At 40.7% G+C, this 23,403-nt stretch overlaps 1 pseudogene; it reads right to left on the bottom strand.

Moving 5' to 3' along the window:
• LOC117301773 overlaps positions 1-23,073 on the bottom strand; it is a 41,089-nt pseudogene extending 18,016 nt beyond the window's left edge.
• Positions 23,074-23,403: the final 330 nt, after the last annotated feature.

Here is a 23,403-nt window from a genome sequence, read left to right on the forward strand (position 1 = left end):
CAAATTCAAAGGTATGTTGAAATGTTGGCATTTCTACTCCCTGGGGTTATAGATTCCAAGGAGCCTTTGGAAACAGTATCCAAAGCACCAGAAAAGTAGACAAATGAGCAGGATTTCTCTATTTGTGGAAAAAAATATTGTCTGATTTTCTTCACCAGGCCGACATAAAAAGATTGAGTTCAGCCAAAAGACTGAAAAATCTCTTTCCTGTACAATCCCGTCCAAAATGCTTCCCCTGGGCCACCCATTCCTAACGTTACATAAAGCCATTCCATGCCCACAATTCCCCCTAACAATAAACATTCTCTCCCCCATCCCCCGTCCCCCCACTCAATGTTTTCTGTCTCAGGGAAATGCACAAAAGCATTATGCTTAAACCTTTTTCCCTGCATGTTGACAAGCACGTTCAAGTCTCTAGTTATTAAAGGCAGTGGACACTTTTGGTAATTACCCAAAATAATTATCAGCACAAAACCTCACTTGGTAACGAGTAATGAGGAGAGGTTGATAGTACAAAACTTTGTCGAGAAAGAAGTAATTTTCCACGAATTTGATTTTGAGACCTCAGGATTAGAACTTGAGGTGTCAAAATCAAGCATAGAAAGCACACAACTTCGTGTGACATGGGTGTTTTTCCTTTCATTATTATCTCGCAACTTCTACGACTGATTAAGCTCAAATTTTCACAAGTTTGTTATTCTATGCATATGTTGAGATACACCAAGTGAGAAGATTTGTCTTTGACATTTACCAATAGTGTCCACTGTCTTTAAACCTTTTTCCCTGCATGTTGACAAGCACATTCTTTTCTATAGTTATTAACTTTGAAATTTCTATACATTGTACGGCTTTTAAATTATGTGGTATCCATCTTTCATTATTATACTCATTGTTATTTGTTTTCAACTCAATGCTTAAAGGTAGTAGACACTATTGGTTATTGTCAGAGACTAACCTTCACAAGTTGGTATATCTCAACATATGCATAAAATAACTAACCTGTGAAAATTTGAGCTCAATCGGTCATTGTAGTTGCGAGATAATAATGAAAGAAAAAAACGCCCTTGTCACACGAAGTTGTGCGTGTTTAGATGGTTGATTTCGAGACCTCAAGTTCTAAATCTGAGGTCTCGAAATCAAATCCAGGGACAATTACTTCTTTCTCGAAAACTATGTCACTTCAGAGGGAGCCGTTTCCCACAATGTTTTATACCATCAACCTCTCCCCATTACTCGTCACCAAGAAAGGTTTTATGCGAAAAAATATTTTGAGTAATTACCAATAGTGTCCACTGCCTTTAAACAATAAATAACGAAATTTGTTTTGAAACGCTGCAATTTGAGATAATGTTTTTTGTGTCCAAATTGTGCACTCTATATGCAGTATATAAATACCAATGTTGTACCTTCTTTATAAGTAAGAAATGCAACCCGTAAACCATAAAGGAAATTGTTATTGTCGACGTGAAAAATAAATGTCCACTGAATTGAATTGAACACAAAAGACCGTGCAATCTGAACCAACATTGACCGCGGGTCTGAGAGAGGCGATCGCGTTGCCTGTATTCAAAAGCCTCCTCAAGACATTTCTGTTTCCCCACCCATCCTAGTTTGTTTGTTTTTCTTTTGTTGTCATAGTCTCATGTAAAGCGCTCTGTTCTCCGTAGAGCGCTATATAAATGCTTCTTCTTCTTCTTCTTCTTCTTCTTCTTCTTATTACTATTATTATTATTATTATTATTATTATTATTGAAAGGGGGCAGAGGGGCCCAACGAGATATAGCCGAGACCTCAGTACTGAATTTGAGACCTCAGTATTGAATTTGAGACCTCAGTATTGAATTCGAGACCTCAGTAGTGAATTTGAGACCTCAGTATTGAATTTGAGACCTCAGTATTGAATTCGAGACCTCAGTATTGAATTCGAGACCTCTGTATTGAATTCGAGACCTCAGTATTGAATTCGAGACCTCAGTGCTGAATTCGAGACCTCAGTACTGAATTCGAGACCTCAGTATTGAATTCGAGACCTCTGTATTGAATTTGAGACCTCAGCTTAGGTCTCCAATTCTGAAAGCATCTGAAAGCACACAACTTGAGCGACAAGAGTGTTTTTTATACCATTATTCTCTATTAACCTCGACGACCAATTGGTTTTTTTTTCTTCATGCATTTGTTTGAGTAACTCCAAGTGAGAAGACTGGACTTTGACAACTACCAAACATGTCCAGTGTCTACGTTCAGTGTCATTAGTCACTACAGGCTTTCCTGTGTACGATCTCCAGATGTTTTGATCCAACGGCAAGTTGCACCAGGTGATAAAGGGAGGACAACCTCTTTAAAAACGTCTCTATAACAAGGGGGCCGATTTCCACAGAACTATTAAGTGATTTGTTTTGTGACGTTGCAGTTTGCTTAACTGAATCCCAGTTTTAAGATAATCCATCTTATCTCTAAGTGAAATCGAGCAGTGGGCCTACGGCTGTAGTGTCTACCACAATTCCTCTGTAAAAAGGTTTTTCACACGCTCTCTCATAAGTCACTGGGCGGGTGTGTCAAATCCTTCGCAGCTGGCACAACATCCCCACTGTCGCATTAAAACAATATTTACACAGGACACATAAAACAGCTCAGAGGCCGTTTTACACGGTCCTGTTAAAGGCACTGGACACCTTTTTGGTAATTGTCAAAGACCAGTCTTCCCACTTGATGTATCTCAGCATTGAAGCACAAAAAAAACTATGGAAATTTTAACTCAATTGGTCGTCGAAGTTGCAAGATAATAATGGCAGAAAAAACACCCTTTTCACAAGAAGTTGTTTGCTTTCAGATGCTTGATTTGGTACCTCAAAATCTAATTCTGAGGTTTTTAAATCAAATTAAAACATTTTATAGTGGAAAATTACTTCTTTTTCAAAAACTACATTACTACGGGATGTTCTTGAGAATGTTTTATACTATCAACAGCTCTCCATTTCTAGTTACAAAGTATGTTTTTATGCTAACAATAATTTTAAGTAATTACCAATAGTGTCTTTAAAGACACCGGACACTATTGGTAATTGTCAAAGACCAGTCTTCTCACTTGGTGTATCTCAACATATGCATAAAATAACAAACCTGTGCAAGTTTGAGCTTGATAGGGTCTTATCGATGGTGTTGTATGATGTTCCCCCGCACCCTCCGGCTCGGCGTCGTGCCGTTTAGTTCATATACCTCCGCACATGCTCCTTGATCTGTCCCTTTGTCGTCTGGTTGATTTGCATCTCTGTTTTGTCGATCTCACCGATAACGTAGTCGCCAATTTCAGCATGTTTGACATCTGTGAAATTCCTCTCGACGATGGATGGCTGTAGCTCTGCGGATCTCCTGAAATGAACAGTGCCCTCGGTGGTCGTCATCAAGGCATCTGCTGCAAACGGGATTGTCTGTATGGAGTTTTTAAAAAAGTAATGAGTAAGAGTTATATGAGACCTTGATTTTACAAAGTATACGAGAGCTTGATTTTACAAAGTATATGAGAGCTTGATTTTACAAAGTATACGAGAGCTTGATTTTACAAAGAGGTAAGGCTGGTCTAAGGGAAACTAAAGAATTTTTGAGTTTGGCTACAAAAACTTGTAAGGTAGGTGTGTTTAAGTTGAAATACTTAGGTCATTATACTTAATGGATGAGCAGTTAATCTGCCAGGGGTTTGTGCATGATCCACTGTCATTGAAAAGGGAATAACATGGAGATAACAGGTGTGAGTCGCTAGAGGAAAAGTGATGTTCTGGTCTCTATCTCTAATCACAATTATATAACCACTTCAGGTAAGTATTTTTAAAACTAATCTGTGTCCAACTACAGTTTGATTTTTCAGAAATTTTTGGAGCTTCTTGAGTTATCATTTTCCTGTGAACTACATTGGGTGCGTTCGATTAGCTTCCCTGTGTCGACCACGCAGTGCTCAATCAAGTGAGCCCCTGCCCTGCGCTAAACTAATGATCACTCACCCTCTTGTGGTGATGTCATGCACCTGGGGCCAGCCCCAAGTGACCCATCCCACAAGCAGGGCACTTGGGGCTGAACCAGGAAAGCCCCTGGAATGATGTCCGAGTTAATTGAACGTACCGGGGGCAGACCGGGATAGACCAATGCAAGCCAATTGAACGCACCCATAAAAAACACAGCCGAGTTCACCTATAGATGACAAACTCGGTCCGTACTGGATTATATCGTTGCTACAATCAGGGGTGAGAGTCATTACTAACGAAAAAGTCTGGAACTTGCAGACTTGGATACAAATTCAAAGGTATGTTGAAATGTTGGCATTTCTACTCCCTGGGGTTATAGATTCCAAGGAGCCTTTGGAAACAGTATCCAAAGCACCAGAAAAGTAGACAAATGAGCAGGATTTCTCTATTTGTGGAAAAAAATATTGTCTGATTTTCTTCACCAGGCCGACATAAAAAAGATTGAGTTCAGCCAAAAGACTGAAAAATCTCTTTCCTGTACAATCCCGTCCAAAATGCTTCCCCTGGGCCACCCATTCCTAACGTTACATAAAGCCATTCCATGCCCACAATTCCCCCTAACAATAAACATTCTCTCCCCCATCCCCCGTCCCCCCACTCAATGTTTTCTGTCTCAGGGAAATGCACAAAAGCATTATGCTTAAACCTTTTTCCCTGCATGTTGACAAGCACGTTCAAGTCTCTAGTTATTAAAGGCAGTGGACACTTTTGGTAATTACCCAAAATAATTATCAGCACAAAACCTCACTTGGTAACGAGTAATGAGGAGAGGTTGATAGTACAAAACTTTGTCGAGAAAGAAGTAATTTTCCACGAATTTGATTTTGAGACCTCAGGATTAGAACTTGAGGTGTCAAAATCAAGCATAGAAAGCACACAACTTCGTGTGACATGGGTGTTTTTCCTTTCATTATTATCTCGCAACTTCTACGACTGATTAAGCTCAAATTTTCACAAGTTTGTTATTCTATGCATATGTTGAGATACACCAAGTGAGAAGATTTGTCTTTGACATTTACCAATAGTGTCCACTGTCTTTAAACCTTTTTCCCTGCATGTTGACAAGCACATTCTTTTCTATAGTTATTAACTTTGAAATTTCTATACATTGTACGGCTTTTAAATTATGTGGTATCCATCTTTCATTATTATACTCATTGTTATTTGTTTTCAACTCAATGCTTAAAGGTAGTAGACACTATTGGTTATTGTCAGAGACTAACCTTCACAAGTTGGTATATCTCAACATATGCATAAAATAACTAACCTGTGAAAATTTGAGCTCAATCGGTCATTGTAGTTGCGAGATAATAATGAAAGAAAAAAACGCCCTTGTCACACGAAGTTGTGCGTGTTTAGATGGTTGATTTCGAGACCTCAAGTTCTAAATCTGAGGTCTCGAAATCAAATCCAGGGACAATTACTTCTTTCTCGAAAACTATGTCACTTCAGAGGGAGCCGTTTCCCACAATGTTTTATACCATCAACCTCTCCCCATTACTCGTCACCAAGAAAGGTTTTATGCGAAAAAATATTTTGAGTAATTACCAATAGTGTCCACTGCCTTTAAACAATAAATAACGAAATTTGTTTTGAAACGCTGCAATTTGAGATAATGTTTTTTGTGTCCAAATTGTGCACTCTATATGCAGTATATAAATACCAATGTTGTACCTTCTTTATAAGTAAGAAATGCAACCCGTAAACCATAAAGGAAATTGTTATTGTCGACGTGAAAAATAAATGTCCACTGAATTGAATTGAACACAAAAGACCGTGCAATCTGAACCAACATTGACCGCGGGTCTGAGAGAGGCGATCGCGTTGCCTGTATTCAAAAGCCTCCTCAAGACATTTCTGTTTCCCCACCCATCCTAGTTTGTTTGTTTTTCTTTTGTTGTCATAGTCTCATGTAAAGCGCTCTGTTCTCCGTAGAGCGCTATATAAATGCTTCTTCTTCTTCTTCTTCTTCTTCTTCTTCTTATTACTATTATTATTATTATTATTATTATTATTATTGAAAGGGGGCAGAGGGGCCCAACGAGATATAGCCGAGACCTCAGTACTGAATTTGAGACCTCAGTATTGAATTTGAGACCTCAGTATTGAATTCGAGACCTCAGTAGTGAATTTGAGACCTCAGTATTGAATTTGAGACCTCAGTATTGAATTCGAGACCTCAGTATTGAATTCGAGACCTCTGTATTGAATTCGAGACCTCAGTATTGAATTCGAGACCTCAGTGCTGAATTCGAGACCTCAGTACTGAATTCGAGACCTCAGTATTGAATTCGAGACCTCTGTATTGAATTTGAGACCTCAGCTTAGGTCTCCAATTCTGAAAGCATCTGAAAGCACACAACTTGAGCGACAAGAGTGTTTTTTATACCATTATTCTCTATTAACCTCGACGACCAATTGGTTTTTTTTCTTCATGCATTTGTTTGAGTAACTCCAAGTGAGAAGACTGGACTTTGACAACTACCAAACATGTCCAGTGTCTACGTTCAGTGTCATTAGTCACTACAGGCTTTCCTGTGTACGATCTCCAGATGTTTTGATCCAATGGCAAGTTGCACCAGGTGATAAAGGGAGGACAACCTCTTTAAAAACGTCTCTATAACAAGGTCGAGATGTCCTGGGGCTGATTTCCACAGAACTATTAAGTGATTTGTTTTGTGACGTTGCAGTTTGCTTAACTGAATCCCAGTTTTAAGATAATCCATCTTATCTCTAAGTGAAATCGAGCAGTGGGCCTACGGCTGTAGTGTCTACCACAATTCCTCTGTAAAAAGGTTTTTCACACGCTCTCTCATAAGTCACTGGGCGGGTGTGTCAAATCCTTCGCAGCTGGCACAACATCCCCACTGTCGCATTAAAACAATATTTACACAGGACACATAAAACAGCTCAGAGGCCGTTTTACACGGTCCTGTTAAAGGCACTGGACACCTTTTTGGTAATTGTCAAAGACCAGTCTTCCCACTTGATGTATCTCAGCATTGAAGCACAAAAAAAACTATGGAAATTTTAACTCAATTGGTCGTCGAAGTTGCAAGATAATAATGGCAGAAAAAACACCCTTTTCACAAGAAGTTGTTTGCTTTCAGATGCTTGATTTGGTACCTCAAAATCTAATTCTGAGGTTTTTAAATCAAATTAAAACATTTTATAGTGGAAAATTACTTCTTTTTCAAAAACTACATTACTACGGGATGTTCTTGAGAATGTTTTATACTATCAACAGCTCTCCATTTCTAGTTACAAAGTATGTTTTTATGCTAACAATAATTTTAAGTAATTACCAATAGTGTCTTTAAAGACACCGGACACTATTGGTAATTGTCAAAGACCAGTCTTCTCACTTGGTGTATCTCAACATATGCATAAAATAACAAACCTGTGCAAGTTTGAGCTTGATTGGTCTTCGGAGTTGCCAGATAACTATGAAAGAAAAAACACCCTTGTCACACGAACTTGTGTGCTTTCAGATGCTTGATTTCGAGACCTCAAATTCTAAACTTGAGGTCTCGAAATCAAATTCATGGAAAATTACTTCTTTCTCGAGAACTATGTCACTTCAGAGGGAGCCGTTTCTCACAATGTTTTATACTATCAACCTCTCTCCATTACTTGTTACCAAGTGAGGTTTTATGCTGATAATTATTGTGACTAATTACCAATAGTGTCCACTACTATTAACCTAGAAACGTATCTTCTGTAAGCCTCCGTTCGGTGTCATACTACAGGCTTTCCTGTGTACGATCTCCAGATGTTTTGATCCATGCCAAGTCGCACCAGGTGATATTAAAAAGGGAGGACATCCTCTTCAAAAACTTCCTTATAATGCAGGTGGAGATGTCCTGGGGCTGATTTTACATAGCACTAAGAGCCATCTTAATAAGTTTTGTTAGTGTTGCCATAGTGATTTGTGAATCCCAGTTAAGATAATAAATCTTAATCTCTTTGTGAAATTGAGCCGAGGACCGACAATTCCACTTAAAAAGGTCTTTCACTGACTCTCATGAGTCACTGGGCGGAAGCATAAGCTCAGAGGCTGTTTTACATCAGGGTCCTGATAAAGGCACTGGACACTATTGGTAATTACTCAAAATAATTATCAGCATAAAACCTCACTTGGTAACAAGTAACGGGGAGAGGTTGATGGTATAAAACATTGTGAGAAACAGCATCCTCTGAAGTGCCATATTTTTCGAGAAAGAAGTAATTTTCCACGAATTTGATTTCGAGACCTCAGATTTAGAACTTGAGGTCCCTAAATCAACCATCTAAACGCACACACAAGGGTGTTTTTTCTTTCATTATTATCTCGCAAGTTCGATGACCGATTGCGCTCAAATTTTCACAGGTTTGTTATTTTATGCATATGTTGAGATACACCAAGTGTGAAGGCAAGTCTTTGACAATTACCAATAGTGTCCACTGCCTTTAAAGGCACTGGACACCTTTGGTAATTACTCAAAATAATAGTTACCAAAACTTGGTAACAAGCAATGGAGAGCTGTTGATAGTACAAAACAAAAAGTATCAAAACCCTTTCAACAAACATGACAAATGACATTTACAGACAAACAGAATAAATGATATTACCTAGAATCCAGAGCAGTGCAGCCACGTTGTAGGGCCGAGTGAAGCTGAGGTTGTGAGCCATTCCGCTATCGTTAACCGCTTCCCAGGTTAGTAAGGTCACGAAGGTCAGATCAGCCGCTAGATACATGATGAACATCATAATGCTGTAGGCAGGGTGAAAAACATACATTGAATTATTAGTACAGTAATCTTCGGCATGCACAAGGGGGATCTGATTGCACTCTGCGTTAATATCTTGGAATGGCCAGACCATGAAATCATTACATTTGCTTTAAAAGGGGTGGCAATATAACTCCTCGGTGGCATGTATGGCTTGTGCTTAAAGCGCTCGCCTCTCACCAAAGTGACTCCGGTTCGATTTCCGGCCAGCCATATGTGAGTTGAGTTGTGCATTGGTTCTCTGCTGTGCCACGAGGGTTTTCCCAGACTATCCGGTTTTCCTCCACCAGGAAAAAAATCAAGTTGATGTGGCTGGCGGACAACGGCTCCAAAATACTGCTGCCCGCATTGTGACACTGTCTAGAAAATCCTAGTGTTCTATCACCCCCATTCTGAAACAACTACACTGGCTCCCTATCTCTCAACGAATCATCTTCAAGCTGATGCTCATTGTCCACAAAGCTCTTAATGGCAAGGCTCCCCACTATATTTCTGAACTGCTTCAAGTTTAAACTCCATCAAGGAATCTTCGATCAAGTTCTATGCTTCTCCTCATTGAACCCAAGTCTCGACACTCAAGGGGTGACAGGTCTTTTTCTTCAGCCGGCCACGCATCTGGAACTCTCTACCACTTAATCTTCGATCTTGTCTGTGTACTGCAAAATTCAAGTCTCTTCTCAAAACTTATCTTATGTCACAAGTTTTCAATTACTAATTTTTTTGTGTCTGTTTTTCTTTGTGTTGTGTTTTGTTTTTGGTTTTACTGCGCCTTGAACAACCAGCAGGGTGGATATGTGCACATTACAAGTCTTATTATTATTATTATAGGCGCCCTTGCATGCCTGCTTCTCGAACACGTTGTAGCCGCATCCTTCGCAATTCAGCTCTTAGCTGCGAGTAAGGATGATTAGCCCTCCCAAATTATTATTATAAATATTACTATTAAACTGTATAAAAGACCCCCAAAAGACTTAATAGATATAATTGATAATACTTACGGAATTCTGACGAAGGTTTTTATTTTCTGTCTGTCGGAGTAAACATGGAGTACAGCGAGGAAGGGGTAGAGAAGAAAGAGTAGAGCAAAGAGAAAAGTTCGGTAGACGGCAGACTTGTCTCTGACGAAGAGAAGTCGTTTGAAGAACTGGCTTATGATGACTTGCTGACAGTTTGGATGAGCGATGAACTGGGCAAGATATTGGAAAACACAAAAAAAATTACGGAACAATGTACAGAATTGGTTTTAGCTAACAAAACAGTTACTGGCAGTGTAAGCTGGCAGTGTACATGTAAGCACTTTATGTGGTCCATACATAAACTGACAAAACTACACATGAGTACACGTATCAAATTGATTGGCCATATGGGTCACGAGAAAACAGTGAAAAAGCGATTACCCTTTTGCTGCTGACAACACCAGAGTTTTGGTTTGATGAACCAGACCAGTCTGCGACAAAGCACTCACATGCATTCGATATAACAATAATAAAAAAAGAGTGGCTTCTTATTTAGCAGGCATATCCATCACTCAGTCCTGCTGAAGGCGCTTTAACATACATTCATAAATACCTAAGACAGTTTATCCATTCTCATTGGTCGAGAGGGCATCACGAGGGGTTGTTTGAACGGATAATATAACACCAGTAAAAAGTGATGAAACATGGGCGTGACACGCGAGCTTGCACCTGTTCTTATAAGACAGTTTCTTCATTCCTATTGGTCGAGAGCAAAGGCTAAACAAGTTGTGCCACATCACGCGATACGCGCACAGCATTCCCTTATAAGGAGTTGTTTACCCGAGGGCGGCTGAGGTCTTTACCATTTCATAGCTGGAGGGGTGTTGTGTTGAAAGAAATCATTTAACAATTATAATTTTTGCATTTATTTTTAAAAAAGTGTTGATGTTTTTGACCGAAAAGGTATTTATGAATGGGAATCAAAGTGTGTTGAATCGGTTTTCAACTAGTTTTGGTCCCAATGGTAGTCCTAACTTAGGACTAGTCCTAGGCAATGCTAAGAGATAGGACTGGTCCTAAGTGAGGACCAGTAACTCATCCTAACTTAGGACTGGTCCCATCTCTTAGCATTGCCTAGGACTAGTCCTAAGTTAGGACTACCTTTGTGAAATCCACCCCTGGTTCTTTATAATTTACCTCAACGATCGTCTCGGTAAAATTATCAAGAACCAGTCCAAGAAAACCTCTTCACCACACATTGATTCCCTTTAATAGTATTTCCAGCAAGGTGGACTACGTTAGAATTACAAGACCTACTCCTTTAACATAGCACCATGTAATGGTTTACAAAATGCAGCGACGCAATATGCTGCCAATCAAGTCAAGAACAACGGGGGCGAACTACTTATCTTTTCAATACTAGTCCACTTGGTTCTTTTATGTGCATTAAACAACACACAGGACCAATGGCTTTTGTCCCATCCAAAGGACAAAGCAATAATGGTTACATAAGTGTCTTGCTCAGGGACACAAGATCGTCGAGGTAAACTACTAGGACTTGAACCCACCCTCTTCTGATCAGAAACCCCAGAGCTTGATGAGGAGACCAGTGCTCTTAAAAGGAAGGTAAACAATTGGTAATTGTCAATTGTCTCGCTTGGTGTATCCCAAAATAAGCATAAAATAACAAATTGGTAGAAAAAATGATGAGAGAAAAAACACCCTTGTTGGACGAATTTGTGTGCTTTCAGAAGGAAATAAAAAAAAGACTTCTGGCTAGAAGTCTTTTTTATGATTTTCGTGAGAAATTGTCTCTTTCTCAAAATCTATGCTACTTCAGAGGGAGTCGTTTTGCACAAAGTTTTAATACTATCAACAACTTTCCAATGCTCGTTACAAAGTCAGTGTTTAAGTTAATATTTGTTTGGAGTAATTACCAAACGTGTACCATCCCTTTAACCGCTAGGCCACGACATGGATGAGCTTGAGTCCAGTGAGCTTGTCCACTCTGCGACAGAGCATTCACATGATCCCGATGTAGACTTTTTTAATGCAACGTCAATTGCAAAGCCCAAGTTTTTTGCCCAACGAGGTTGGGAAAGCCATGCGTGCAAATCAAAAACAGATGGCCACAGTTTGTAGTTCTAAATGATACACAAATAATCCAAAATATGTTTTGAATTTGTTGGAAACAAATCATAATAGAGATACTTCAGCAAACGAATAATGACAGACAATAATAAATTTGTTTTAACACGAGTGTTTTGCTAACAACCGGCTGGCCATTATCAACAGTAGAAAGGGATGTTTACTTCCTTACCTTTTGCAATCCCAGATCGAGGGCGCATGATATCTTAGGTAGAGGTGAATGTGAAGTCTCTTCACTACTCATTGGGTTGTCTTCATCAGGGTGGGACAGGACCGTCATAATCTGCAAACGTAACAAAATCATCACTAAGTATTTACAAATAATATTATTGATAATATTTAAAGGAACACGTTGCCTTGGAGCGGTCGAGTTGGTCTTTGAAAAGTGTTTGTAACCATTTGTTATAAAATGCATATGGTTGGAAAAATATGTATTTGTAAGTAGAATACAATGATCCACACAAATATGCCTGGAAATTGCGTGGTTTTCCTTTTCCCTCGTCGACTAACACGGTCGGCAACTTTTTGGGAGTAAAATTTTTGACTCCCATAAATGGACGACCGTGTTAGTTCACAAAGCAAAAGGAAAACCACGCAATTTCGAGGCATATTTGTGTGGATCATTATATTCTACTTTTAAAACATCTTTCCAGCCATATGCATTTAATAAAAAACAGTTACAAATGCTTTTTATAGGCCAACTCGTCCGATCCAAGGCAACGTGTTCCTTTAAGTTTTTTTATCATATAACAAAAACATGGTGAGGTATCAATATATATTTGGTTTGTGGTAACACCATGTGTATATCTACTTGCCAGGTAGAGTTTGTTCTTAGAGAACTATCTTTCTGTATTTTACTACCGCAGTAGAGTAGATTTATTGGATGTTCGGGAGACTTCTTTGTTCTGCAAAACACTTTCCTGCTTTTTAACTACTACCCAAGTGGAAGGTATAGAAAATTAGCTGGGACTACTTTAGCTTATAGGATTGTAATTAACTGCACTACCGTGGAGTCAGTTCTTGAATGGACCGTTCCGGCTTTCCACTAAGCTCCGCCCACCGCGCACGTGAGCAAGACACGTGTACGAGCACTCCCAATGACATTCTGCACGATTCTGCCGCGCGTGCCAAATATACGCGCACACATGACCAAGTTTGTCCGACCACAATCATTGCTGTGATTGGTCAAATGGGTGAACGCGCACAGTTTGATTGACATGCCGGATCGGTTCATTGGTCTCAACAGTTCGACTTGCTTGCTCTAGTCATCGTCTAAGGACAAACTCTACCTGGTAAGTAGATACAATCATGGTGTTACCGCAAACCAAATATATAAGAATAAATTAATTGAAACATTTTGATTAAATGCACTAGACACTATTGGTAATTACTTGAACCAATTGTTAGCATAAATCTCACTTGGTAGTGTCATGGCCGAGCGGTTAAGGGCACCGGATTCAAGCACTGGTGTTTGATCAGCAGGGTGTGGGTTCGGATCCCGGTCGTGACACTAGCTACATAAAATTGTGGAGGTAGTGCTTTCTGCTCTACCGGCCAGGCTTTGAATTGATGATACCGAAGCCTACATTCGTATGGACTGTGAAAGGGGTAACCCTGTTTCATTCCTAGGAGTAGGTGGCAACGACCTCTGGAAAAAAAAAATGTAGCCCATACCTTGAAATGGCCTTCAGGCCTTGTGTGTCAGGCAACTTGCTTAAAAAAAAGAAGAAAAAAAAGCTGTTGATAGTATAAAACATTGTGAGAAACATCTTTCAAACCATGCAATTTATGACAAACGGTTTCAAACGCTTTTCATAGACCAACTCGACCGATCCAAGGCAATGTGTTCCTTTAAAGAAATGTAGGGCAACTTAAATAAGCACCTACCTCTTCCGTACTTCTTGCCTCGAGATAAACTCCGTAGAGAACCGTTCCATATTCACCTCTAGTTCATTATACAACACTTTGAACTCAATCTCGATATCACCATGTCGTCTTATCTCATCACAGAGCGTAAACGCCCGATCCACTGGGTCGTTGCTCGCTCTGGCTACGTATGCCTTGGTCGCGAGACCTTTGTATATCTCCATCGTGCCGACGGATCGTGGAAACTGTCTGTAGAGGCGGTGTTAACGGCCGCGTCGCGAGCTAATGGGATGCGTGCACCAGCTTCTAGGAGAAGCTGTATGAATTATGAAAATTTAAAAAAGGCCTTAGCAATACGTCAAGTTGTAAGCAAAGGGGGCATTTTGGGCAATATTGGGGGAGGGATGTTAGTTCACCCAAAGAACTTCTTCAAAAACATGAACAAGAATTAATAATAAATGTGGATTCTCATAAAGCGCTCATATCTGTCACTCATGTGACGCTCAAGGGGCTTAAACGTTTGAACTATGAGATCTAATGTACTCTTTTTACATAGCACTATGTAATGGTTTACAAGGTGCTCTGGCGCAATGTCATGTGCTACCAATCAAACCAGGAACACCGCAACAAACCCATTCTCTCTTCGATAAGTGCACTGGGTTCTTTGATGTGCGTTACATAACAGACAAGACCAATGGCTTTACGTCCCATCCGAAGGCATAGCATAGTGGTTAAGTGTCTTGCATTTAGGACACAGGTGTCACGACTGGGACTCAAACCCACACTCTGCTGATCAGAAACACCTGGAGCTTGAGTCTGGTGTCTCAACCGCTAGGCCATGACACGTCTCTCTACTCACATGGCCTTAAGCCCTGCTCATACTTCCTGCGAATGCGACTGTGGTTGCAATACGAATGTTGACGTCACAAACTCGCAATGAAATTCGCACTGAGTTGAGTTGTGCTCAACTCTCTTGCGAATATCACAGCGAAAGAGGAGTTGTGACGTCAAATTCACATCAAATTTGCATCGCATTCACAATTGCAGGAAGTATCAACCGGGCTTTAGCTGGGAATCGAACAAAGAACACAGTGGTGTGAGGCAAGTGCTTTACACACAAGTCCCTCCCCCAGGGGTGAGAGTCATTATTACTGTAACAAGTCTGAAACTTGGATACAAATTCAAAGGTATGTTGAAATGATGCCATTTCTATTGTTTGCTAACCCCTGGGGTTATAGATTCCAAGGAGCTTTTGGAAACAGTATCCAAAGCAATAGAGGGGTAGATCAATAAGCAGGATTTCTTTATTTGTGGATAAAAATATTGCCTGATTTTCTTCACCAGGCCGACATAAAAAGTCTGAATTCAGCCAAAAGTCTGAATAATCTCATCCCTGCTCCCCCCAACCTTCTAGCCGAGTGGAGAAATCTGTCTTACCTTCACCATCTGGAAATTATTTCTTTGAGCAGCGAGAATGATTGGATTGATGTAAGGATGGAAGTCATCATTGGAACAACGGCAGTCAATAATCTGTCGACCCTCTGCATAATCCATCAAACAAATTATCAGATCAATTTTGAAATAATTTGGAGTTAAAGGGTTTGGGTACTTTTGATATGACACAAAACACAAAATGTCCACAGATTTAGGACTAAAGGACGAGTCACACTACAGGGATAATGATAAGGATAACGCAAATTGAACGCATTCTATTGGTTGAATTGCTCCGCGCAGAATAAGTACACGCTCATTCAACCAACATAATGTGTTCTCTTTGCGTCGTGATTGTTATCGCTGCAGTGTGACTCTGCCTACACGATTTAGATACATTAAATAGAGGTAGAAAGCTTCCCTAAAAATAAATATTATTTCTGAGGTTTTCAAGCAATGAGTAGAACAATTTCACACAAAAATAATCTTTTGTTCAAGTGAGACGAAATTGATTTAAGCATGTTCAACAGATTTACTCACCTGAAAACATTGCTACGTGAGTTTCAGGTTTTTTTCTCAAAATCTTGACAACTAATGAAGCTGAAACTTCTAGGGGTAAAAGAATGTACATCTTCATTCATGTCATGGCCAAAAACAAAAGGTATCAAAACCCTTTAAAGGCACTGGACACATTTGGTAACTGTCGAAGACCAGTATTCTCACTTGGTGTATCCAAACATATGCGTCAAATAACAAACCTGTGAAAACTTTTCCTCAATTGGTCATCAAAGTTGCAAGAGAATAACATAAGAAAAAACTCCCTTGTTGCACAACTTTGTGTGCTTTCAGAAGCATAATATTAGGCTTTCCAAGGGTAAAAAGTTCAGAAATCAGACCAGATAACCGACAGAAGTTTGGAAGCGAAAAGAGCAATTTACAAATTTACATACCCTTGACTTGTTAGCAACATTGCACAGAATAATAATAATAATAATAATAATAATAATAAACAAGCATTTCTAGAGCGCCCCACGAAGAACGGAGCGCTTTACAAAGAAGAGGAACAAAGAAAACAGTGAATCACGGAAACAAATGAGTTTTCAATTTCCGCTTGAAAACAGACAAAGACGGCGCTTCACGAAAACTGATCGGAAGATCATTCCAAAGACGAGCCGCAGTAGATGTGAAAGTCATGTCACCAGCTTTCTTGTACGATCTTTGGACAACAAGCCGGGTCCAATCAGTGGAGGAGCGCAGTCTTGGTCTGTGTTCAGCGGAACCAGTGTTCTGGAGTTGAGTCATGGCAGAAAGATAACTAGGGGCAAGGTTGTTGATAGCCTTGTAGACATACAGCATGAGTTTAAAAGCAATTCTTTGTCTGACAGGAAGCCAATGAAGTTCCCTTAGTAAGTCGGTAGAGGGCACGTCCCGTCCACAAGCCATAACTAACCTCGCTGCTTTGTTCTGCAGGCGTTGCAGACAAGTAAGATCGGCCTCGGCGAGTTTGCATAGTCCAGGCGGGATAGGACGAGTCCTCTAACGACATGATGGCAGGCGTCAATGGTGATGAAGCGCCGAATACGCCACAAGTTACGTATGTGGAAGCTGACGGACTTACATATGGTATTAACTTGACTAGTCATGGTGAGAGATTCATCAAAAGTAACACCTAGGTTCTTGATTGATGTAGATCTCCGAATGGATAAAGCGCCCACGCTCAGATGAAGATCAGGAAGAGCAGCAGAGACATTTCTAGTGGCAATTAGAAAGAACTCAGTCTTATCCTGGTTTAAGCGAAGCGTGTTTTGAATCATCCATTCGTTGATCACACCAATACAAGAAGATAACCTTGCAAGGACCTGTTCACAGTCACCATTTGATTTGGGATCAAACTCGGCATAAAGTTGTATGTCATCCGCGTAAGCATGGAATGAGATATTGAAAGCGCGGATGATATTACCAATTGGGGAGGTGTATAAGATAAACCCATGTGGGCCTAAAACAGAACCCTGCGGTAAGGAGTACCGCATGACATGATCAGAGGAGAATTCGCCATCAATGGAGACTTTAGTGACACGATCCTTGAGGTAGGTGGAAAACCAAGATTTAACAGTGCTACCAATACCAAATTTGGATTCTAATCTGGCCAGAAGGATGTCGTGGTCGACGGTATCAAAGGCAGCGGACATGTCAAGAAGGACCATGAGGACAGCCTTATTGTTATCAAGGGAACGCAGCAGATCATTTTTCACCTTCAGAAGGGCTGTCTCCGTACTGTGGTGACGCTTGTACGAAGACTGGAAGGGCTCACCTAGATTGTTGCTGTCCACATGGGCCATTACTTGACGTGACGCTGCCTTCTCGATGACTTTGGACAGGAAAGGAAGGTTGGCAATGGGCCGGTAGTTTTTGAGAGAGTTTTTATCCAAAGAACTCCTCTTAATAACAGGAGTAATGATGGACTCTTTGAGGGCAGAAGGAAAAGTGCCACTGGAAAGAGATGCATTAACTATCTTAGTGATAAGAGGAACCAGGATATCAAGGTACTTTTTGATAAGCCAAGATGGAATAGAGTCAAGGGTACACACTTTGCTGGGGAATTGCCTGATAATCTCCGCAACATCATCGCTTTTGAGTGGTTGAAAATCAGAAAAGGATGACTTAGTAACTGTAACATACTCGTCAAGATTAGCAGATACATTACGTGAACCAACATCATTACGAATCTTATCAACCTTCTCAATGAAAAATGTCAAGAACTTATTGGCAAGCTCAAGCTTAGAAACAGACTCGGGTAAGATCTTGGATGGCTTATTGAGGAGACCGTCAATAGTGCAATACATTTCTTTGGGATTAGCGGAGGCACACTTATCAGAGAAAAACCCGATCTTAGAATCTATGATGAGCCTGCCAACAAGTTCCTTCTGCTGCCTGAAAAGTTCTTCGTCCTCTTGTGACCGACTCTTCTTCCATTTACGTTCCAATCTGCGCCGTTCACGTCTCGCACCATGGATAGTGTCATTGTACCACGGGAGTCTATGCCTGACTGTAGTGGTTTTGGTGATCAAAGGACGTCGTTGAGAGTAGCAGATGTTATGCTGATGAATGACTGAACGAGAACATTTGGATCGGCGCTATCAGGAATGGAGTCAACCTTTTCACTTAGCAGTTCACGGAAACGGTTGTGGTCCATTTTGCCATATTCACGGTAGGTCTTACTGATCTTGAGGTGGTTAGGTTTTTCACAATTAAGAGAGCACTTTATTGGTTGAATTGCTCCGCGCAGAATAAGCACACGCTCATTCAACCAACAGAATGTGTTCTCTTTGCGTCGTGATTGTTATCGCTGCAGTGTGACTCTGCAAGTAATGGTGATCAAGTGATCAAGTAATGGTGATCAAGTGATCCCGCTATTGTGAGGGTAACAGGGTCAACTTCAACATTATAAACAAGGTTGTCACCAGCACCAGATATCACAAGATCAAGGATGTGACCTTTCGTAAGCGTGGGATCCTTAACATGTTGGTTAAAACCAAAGTTCTCAAGAGCAATACAGAACTTACTAGTGTCCCATTTTTCAGGCTTGTCCAAATGCAGATTAAAATCACCAAGTAAGATAGATTTATGTGGTGGGTCACATATCTTATCCAAGAATGTCTCAAACTCTTCTAGAAATTCAGAGGTCTTGAATTTGTTGACCCGTGATGGTGGTGGCCTATATAGAGCAACTTGGATTTGATTTTTTAGGATGACAACACAGTGCTCAAAAGTAACAGAAGTAATGTCAGTTGGTAGGGGGCTAAAGTTCAAGGACTTTTTAGAAAGGATTCCAACGCCTCCACCATAGGTAGTGCTTCCACGAGGGTAGTTGAAAAACTGGTAACCAGGAGGGGTAAATTCACCAATGACTACAGAATCATCCTCAAGTAGCTTGGTTTCAACAATTACCATAATATCCACATCATAAGACAAAACATGATCTAAGAGAGTAACTGTCTTGTTCCGTATGGAGTTTGCATTCCACAGGTGAACAGTTATGTTGTGGAGTGGGGGTGAGCGTGGTATAGGTCTAAGGTTAGAGCAATTACCGGTAAGCAAATTTATTTACCTGGGTACGTGGTATTCTTATGACTGAGCGAGGTTTACTTGTTTGAACAGGTATAGGCCTTCGAATGAGGTCGCAGGAGGAGTCGGAGTATGTGACACAGTTCCAACTTGAAGATCTTCGTCTCATTTTGGATCCAGCACACCGACCTCTATAACGAAAGATGCCCAAGTCTTTCAGGGTGGAATAAGTTTCGCTGGGAATCCTCCATTTGTTAGACACAGGGGCAAGGCGAAGCAACTCAGCCCTACTGTAGTACAAGGTACATGGTGGTGCCTGTGTTGAGGTTGACTGCTGGTGCAGAACAGTTCCATTCATCTTGGGGTTTTGACTGGCCCAAGGTATTGATTCAGTCATTTGCATAAGACTGGAAGGATGATAATCCAAGCTCAATGGAGCATATGTGCACAGGTACAAGTTTAGTAGAAACCACACACAGGACAGAAAAATCATCATGAAAAAATCACTTTTTAGGAGAGTCCAATTCACACAACAACAAGCTCAGTAGAATCCACATGTCTGGCACAGACACTGGTAGGAAATAGAGATGGGTGAGAAACTCAAATGACCCACAAATTCAAAACGGTAGTAGAGAGCTAAGAACAGCGTGGCAGCAGCTCAGTCAGCGCCAATGTTGCTGACAGCTTCCCCGAAGTCGTGCTCCACAGCTCTCAAGAGGGTGCCTTTATTTGGACGTTGTGTTCAAGAAGCGGGTATATAACAGCTGCATAAAAATAAATACTAAGAAATGATTCACAAAAAGGAACGAAAACGCTGTTGAATAGTTACAGTTATAACACACCTATTGCTCGTTCTGTATTCTGGTTGGCTGAAAAAACACGGTCACGTGGGATGAACTAATATAGTCTAGTGCTCGCGCGCGCGTGCTTTGCGGGAAATAGTACCCGAGCGGGCACTAGTCTTTGAAAATAGTGCCCGGTTACAGCGGCCTCTCTTGACTTGAACCGAGAACAGCATGCTACAAAACTTCCTTTCTTTTGTAGATTTCTGTTCTTATTTGACAAGTAAGATCAAGCTGTGTCATAAAACACATATAAATTGACTGGCAATGAGGTAACTAGTGTACGTCTATTCCCCGAGGGACTTTGAATGACCAGAAGAGGGACCTATTTCCTGAGGCTGAAGGCCGAGGGAAATAGGCCTCTCTTCTGGTCACTCATAGGCCCAAGGGGGAATAGACATACACTAGTTACCGAGTTATGCCAGTCAATTTATATGTGTTTTATGACACAGCTTGATCTTACTTATGTGTATATTAGTCATGTAATGAGTATTAAATACACTGGACACTATTGGTTATTGCCAAAGACCAGTCTTCTCACTTGATCTCAACATGCACAAAGTAATAAACCTGTGAAAACTTTAACTCAATTGGTCGTCAAAGTTGTGAGATAATAATGTTTGGATTGTAAGCAAACAACAGCTGAATACCAGTAACAAGCAGTACATGTATGCAACAAATGGAAACTTGGTTGGTAATCCTGTTTTTTTTTTTATCAATAAAGAAATTTCATGGGAAGCAAATTTATGTGCTTAGCAGGTAGCTTAATTTGGCCCAGGGGACTGAAGAGTTGATAGGAGATCAGAGATTTCAGTATAAAGCTGACAGCTTTGTACATGTAGGGCCCTGACTCTAACCCTCAGCACTACAGTTGGTTGGTCTAGATTGGTGTTCACCCTACTCCCTACATGGGCAAGGTCCGTCCATTTACTTTTGTCATAACTGAACACACAAACTGAAAGCAGCCCCAGCTCAGTTGTACCAGGGGACGATTTCGTCCAGCACTTTTGTATAGACGATGTGACCTATGCTTCATTCAAACCGCCCTCTGTTGACAAAACACTGGTCACGTCATATTTCGCTGGGCACGGGTAGTCATGGTAAGATTGCGTTATACTTTCTAGCTGGCTGCCAAAACACAAAGGTTTTGCCCGGCGGTACGCGCGCGAATCACGATATGGTTTTCGAGTGACATCAGAGGTCACATCGTCTACATGTATACATGTAGCAATCAATTTAGACTGCACTTATTTTGTGCACAGTGAATGCCAACATTGAGTAGCAAATCCTGTTTTTGGAGAAGCAACATGCTGTGAAGCATTTTGCTCAGCTATAAAAGGGAAATCGTTCCCTGCATACCTTCTACAACACTGCACAGTCATTTACTCACCCAGGTTTCCATTTGCTATCGCTATGTGGAGTGCAGAGCGCCCATTGGCATCGACGCTGTCTATATCCATGCTACGCTTGGCACTGTTCTCTAGACTGTCCTTGATGCCCTTGACGTCTCCAGTTCGGGCGGCTAAGAAATACCTTTCTCGAGCAACCACTGGTGGCAATGTCTCCTCCATGATGTCTTGTATCTGTGAATAACAAATGACAAAAAATAGTCGCCCTGAATTTGTTACTTCACAAACATGACAAAAGCGGTGGAGAGGGCTGTACATGTAGCTAGACCAGTTTGAGTTGGGCCATTTTTGCTGAAGTGCAAGCTTCAGGTTTGATGCCAGTTTCAAATATAATTTTGTTACAGGGCCATGCAACAAATTGAATGGCCTTTTGACCCCGTTTTTTTCTCTGCGACATTTGATACTTCTTAATTAGTTGTATCTCAGATCATCAATAATTTGTGGACAATAATTTGAAATCTGTACTGTGCGGCACATTTTTTGTGCTCAGAATGACGGGCTAAAGTTGTGAGTCCTGGGCAGTCTCGCCCAACGCCGCCCACCGTGGCTACCACTGGCGCTGGATGATATCATTGATTTCCACAGAGGCCTTGGATGCCATTTCCTCTGTTGCCCCTGGTCCTGGCCTGGATGCACTTTTAAAAGTTTTGATGGAATTTGAGATATCCCTGTTTTTAAAAATTAGTGAAAAAGTGATGGCGCCATCTGGAAAGTTATCCCTGACAGCACCTAGCCCGTAAATACACTCACTGCATATTTTTTTGTTATAGGCGTCTGTTTTTTTTAATGTTTTTTATTTTTATACTACAACATACTGTCAGCAAGTTTGTTAAAGGAACACGTTGCCTTGGATCGGTCGAGTTGGTCTTTGAAAAGTGCTTCCATTTGTTATAAAATGCATCATTAGAAAGGTGTTTTAAAAGTAGAATACAATGATCCACACACATTTGCCTCGAAATAGCGTGGTTTTCCTTTTACCTTGCAAACTAACATGGTGGCCATTTATGGGAGTAAAAAATCTGACTCCCATAAATGGCCAACCGTGTTTGTCGACGCGGTAAAAGGAAAACCATGCAATTTCGAGTGATGCTTGTGTGGATCATTATTATTCTACTTTTAAAATATCTTTCTAATCATAAAGCATTTTATAACAAATGAATACAAACGCTTTTCAGACCAACTCGACCGATCCAAGGCAACGCGTTCCTTTAAAGAAGTTCAATGAAAAAGTGCATGTACAAAAATGACACTGACAGTGCTATACATGGTGTCATGGGTTTCTGATAGTGATAGTATAACACACTACAGGAAAATTTTTTACAATCAAAAACTAATAAAATGATTTCTTTTTTTAACAAGAAACTTGCACTTCATCATGTGTTTAAATCTTAGAAAGAAGTTTTGGGTCTTTACTGAGCTGAGGAGAGTATGTTTTGCAACAAACAAGTACAACTGATGAAAAACACCAAACTGTTCTGTTCACTATTGATTAACTTACTACACTGCTGCAAGCTGGAGCTCTGTAGCACTAGCGCAGCTCTGAGGGGGAGGCTGAGCTTGTGGGCTTGTGCGTCAACTCCTAGGTTTCAGGTCACCCCATCATGTCCATGGGCTTTGTCGTGACACTGATCAGCTGACACAGTGACACTCATTTCTACCTCCATGGTCACAGTAACAGTGGTCTAGTAGTAGTACGTGGTGTCCAGTGACAGAAAACATTCATGTCAACAAACACACACACACGCAGCATGGCACACTGTAGTCTTGGTTCAAGACTCTCCTGGATTTGTACGCTGTGACAGTCCAACCCCCCTCGGCCTCGCTCGCTCTTTTTCAATCAGCCGGTGAGCCCCAAAAGCTCTCGCATCTCAGTTTCCTGACGAAGTGTCCACCCCAAAAG

Source organism: Asterias rubens, chromosome 17, assembly GCF_902459465.1.
Source record: "Asterias rubens chromosome 17, eAstRub1.3, whole genome shotgun sequence".
Lineage (NCBI taxonomy): Eukaryota > Metazoa > Echinodermata > Asteroidea > Forcipulatida > Asteriidae > Asterias > Asterias rubens.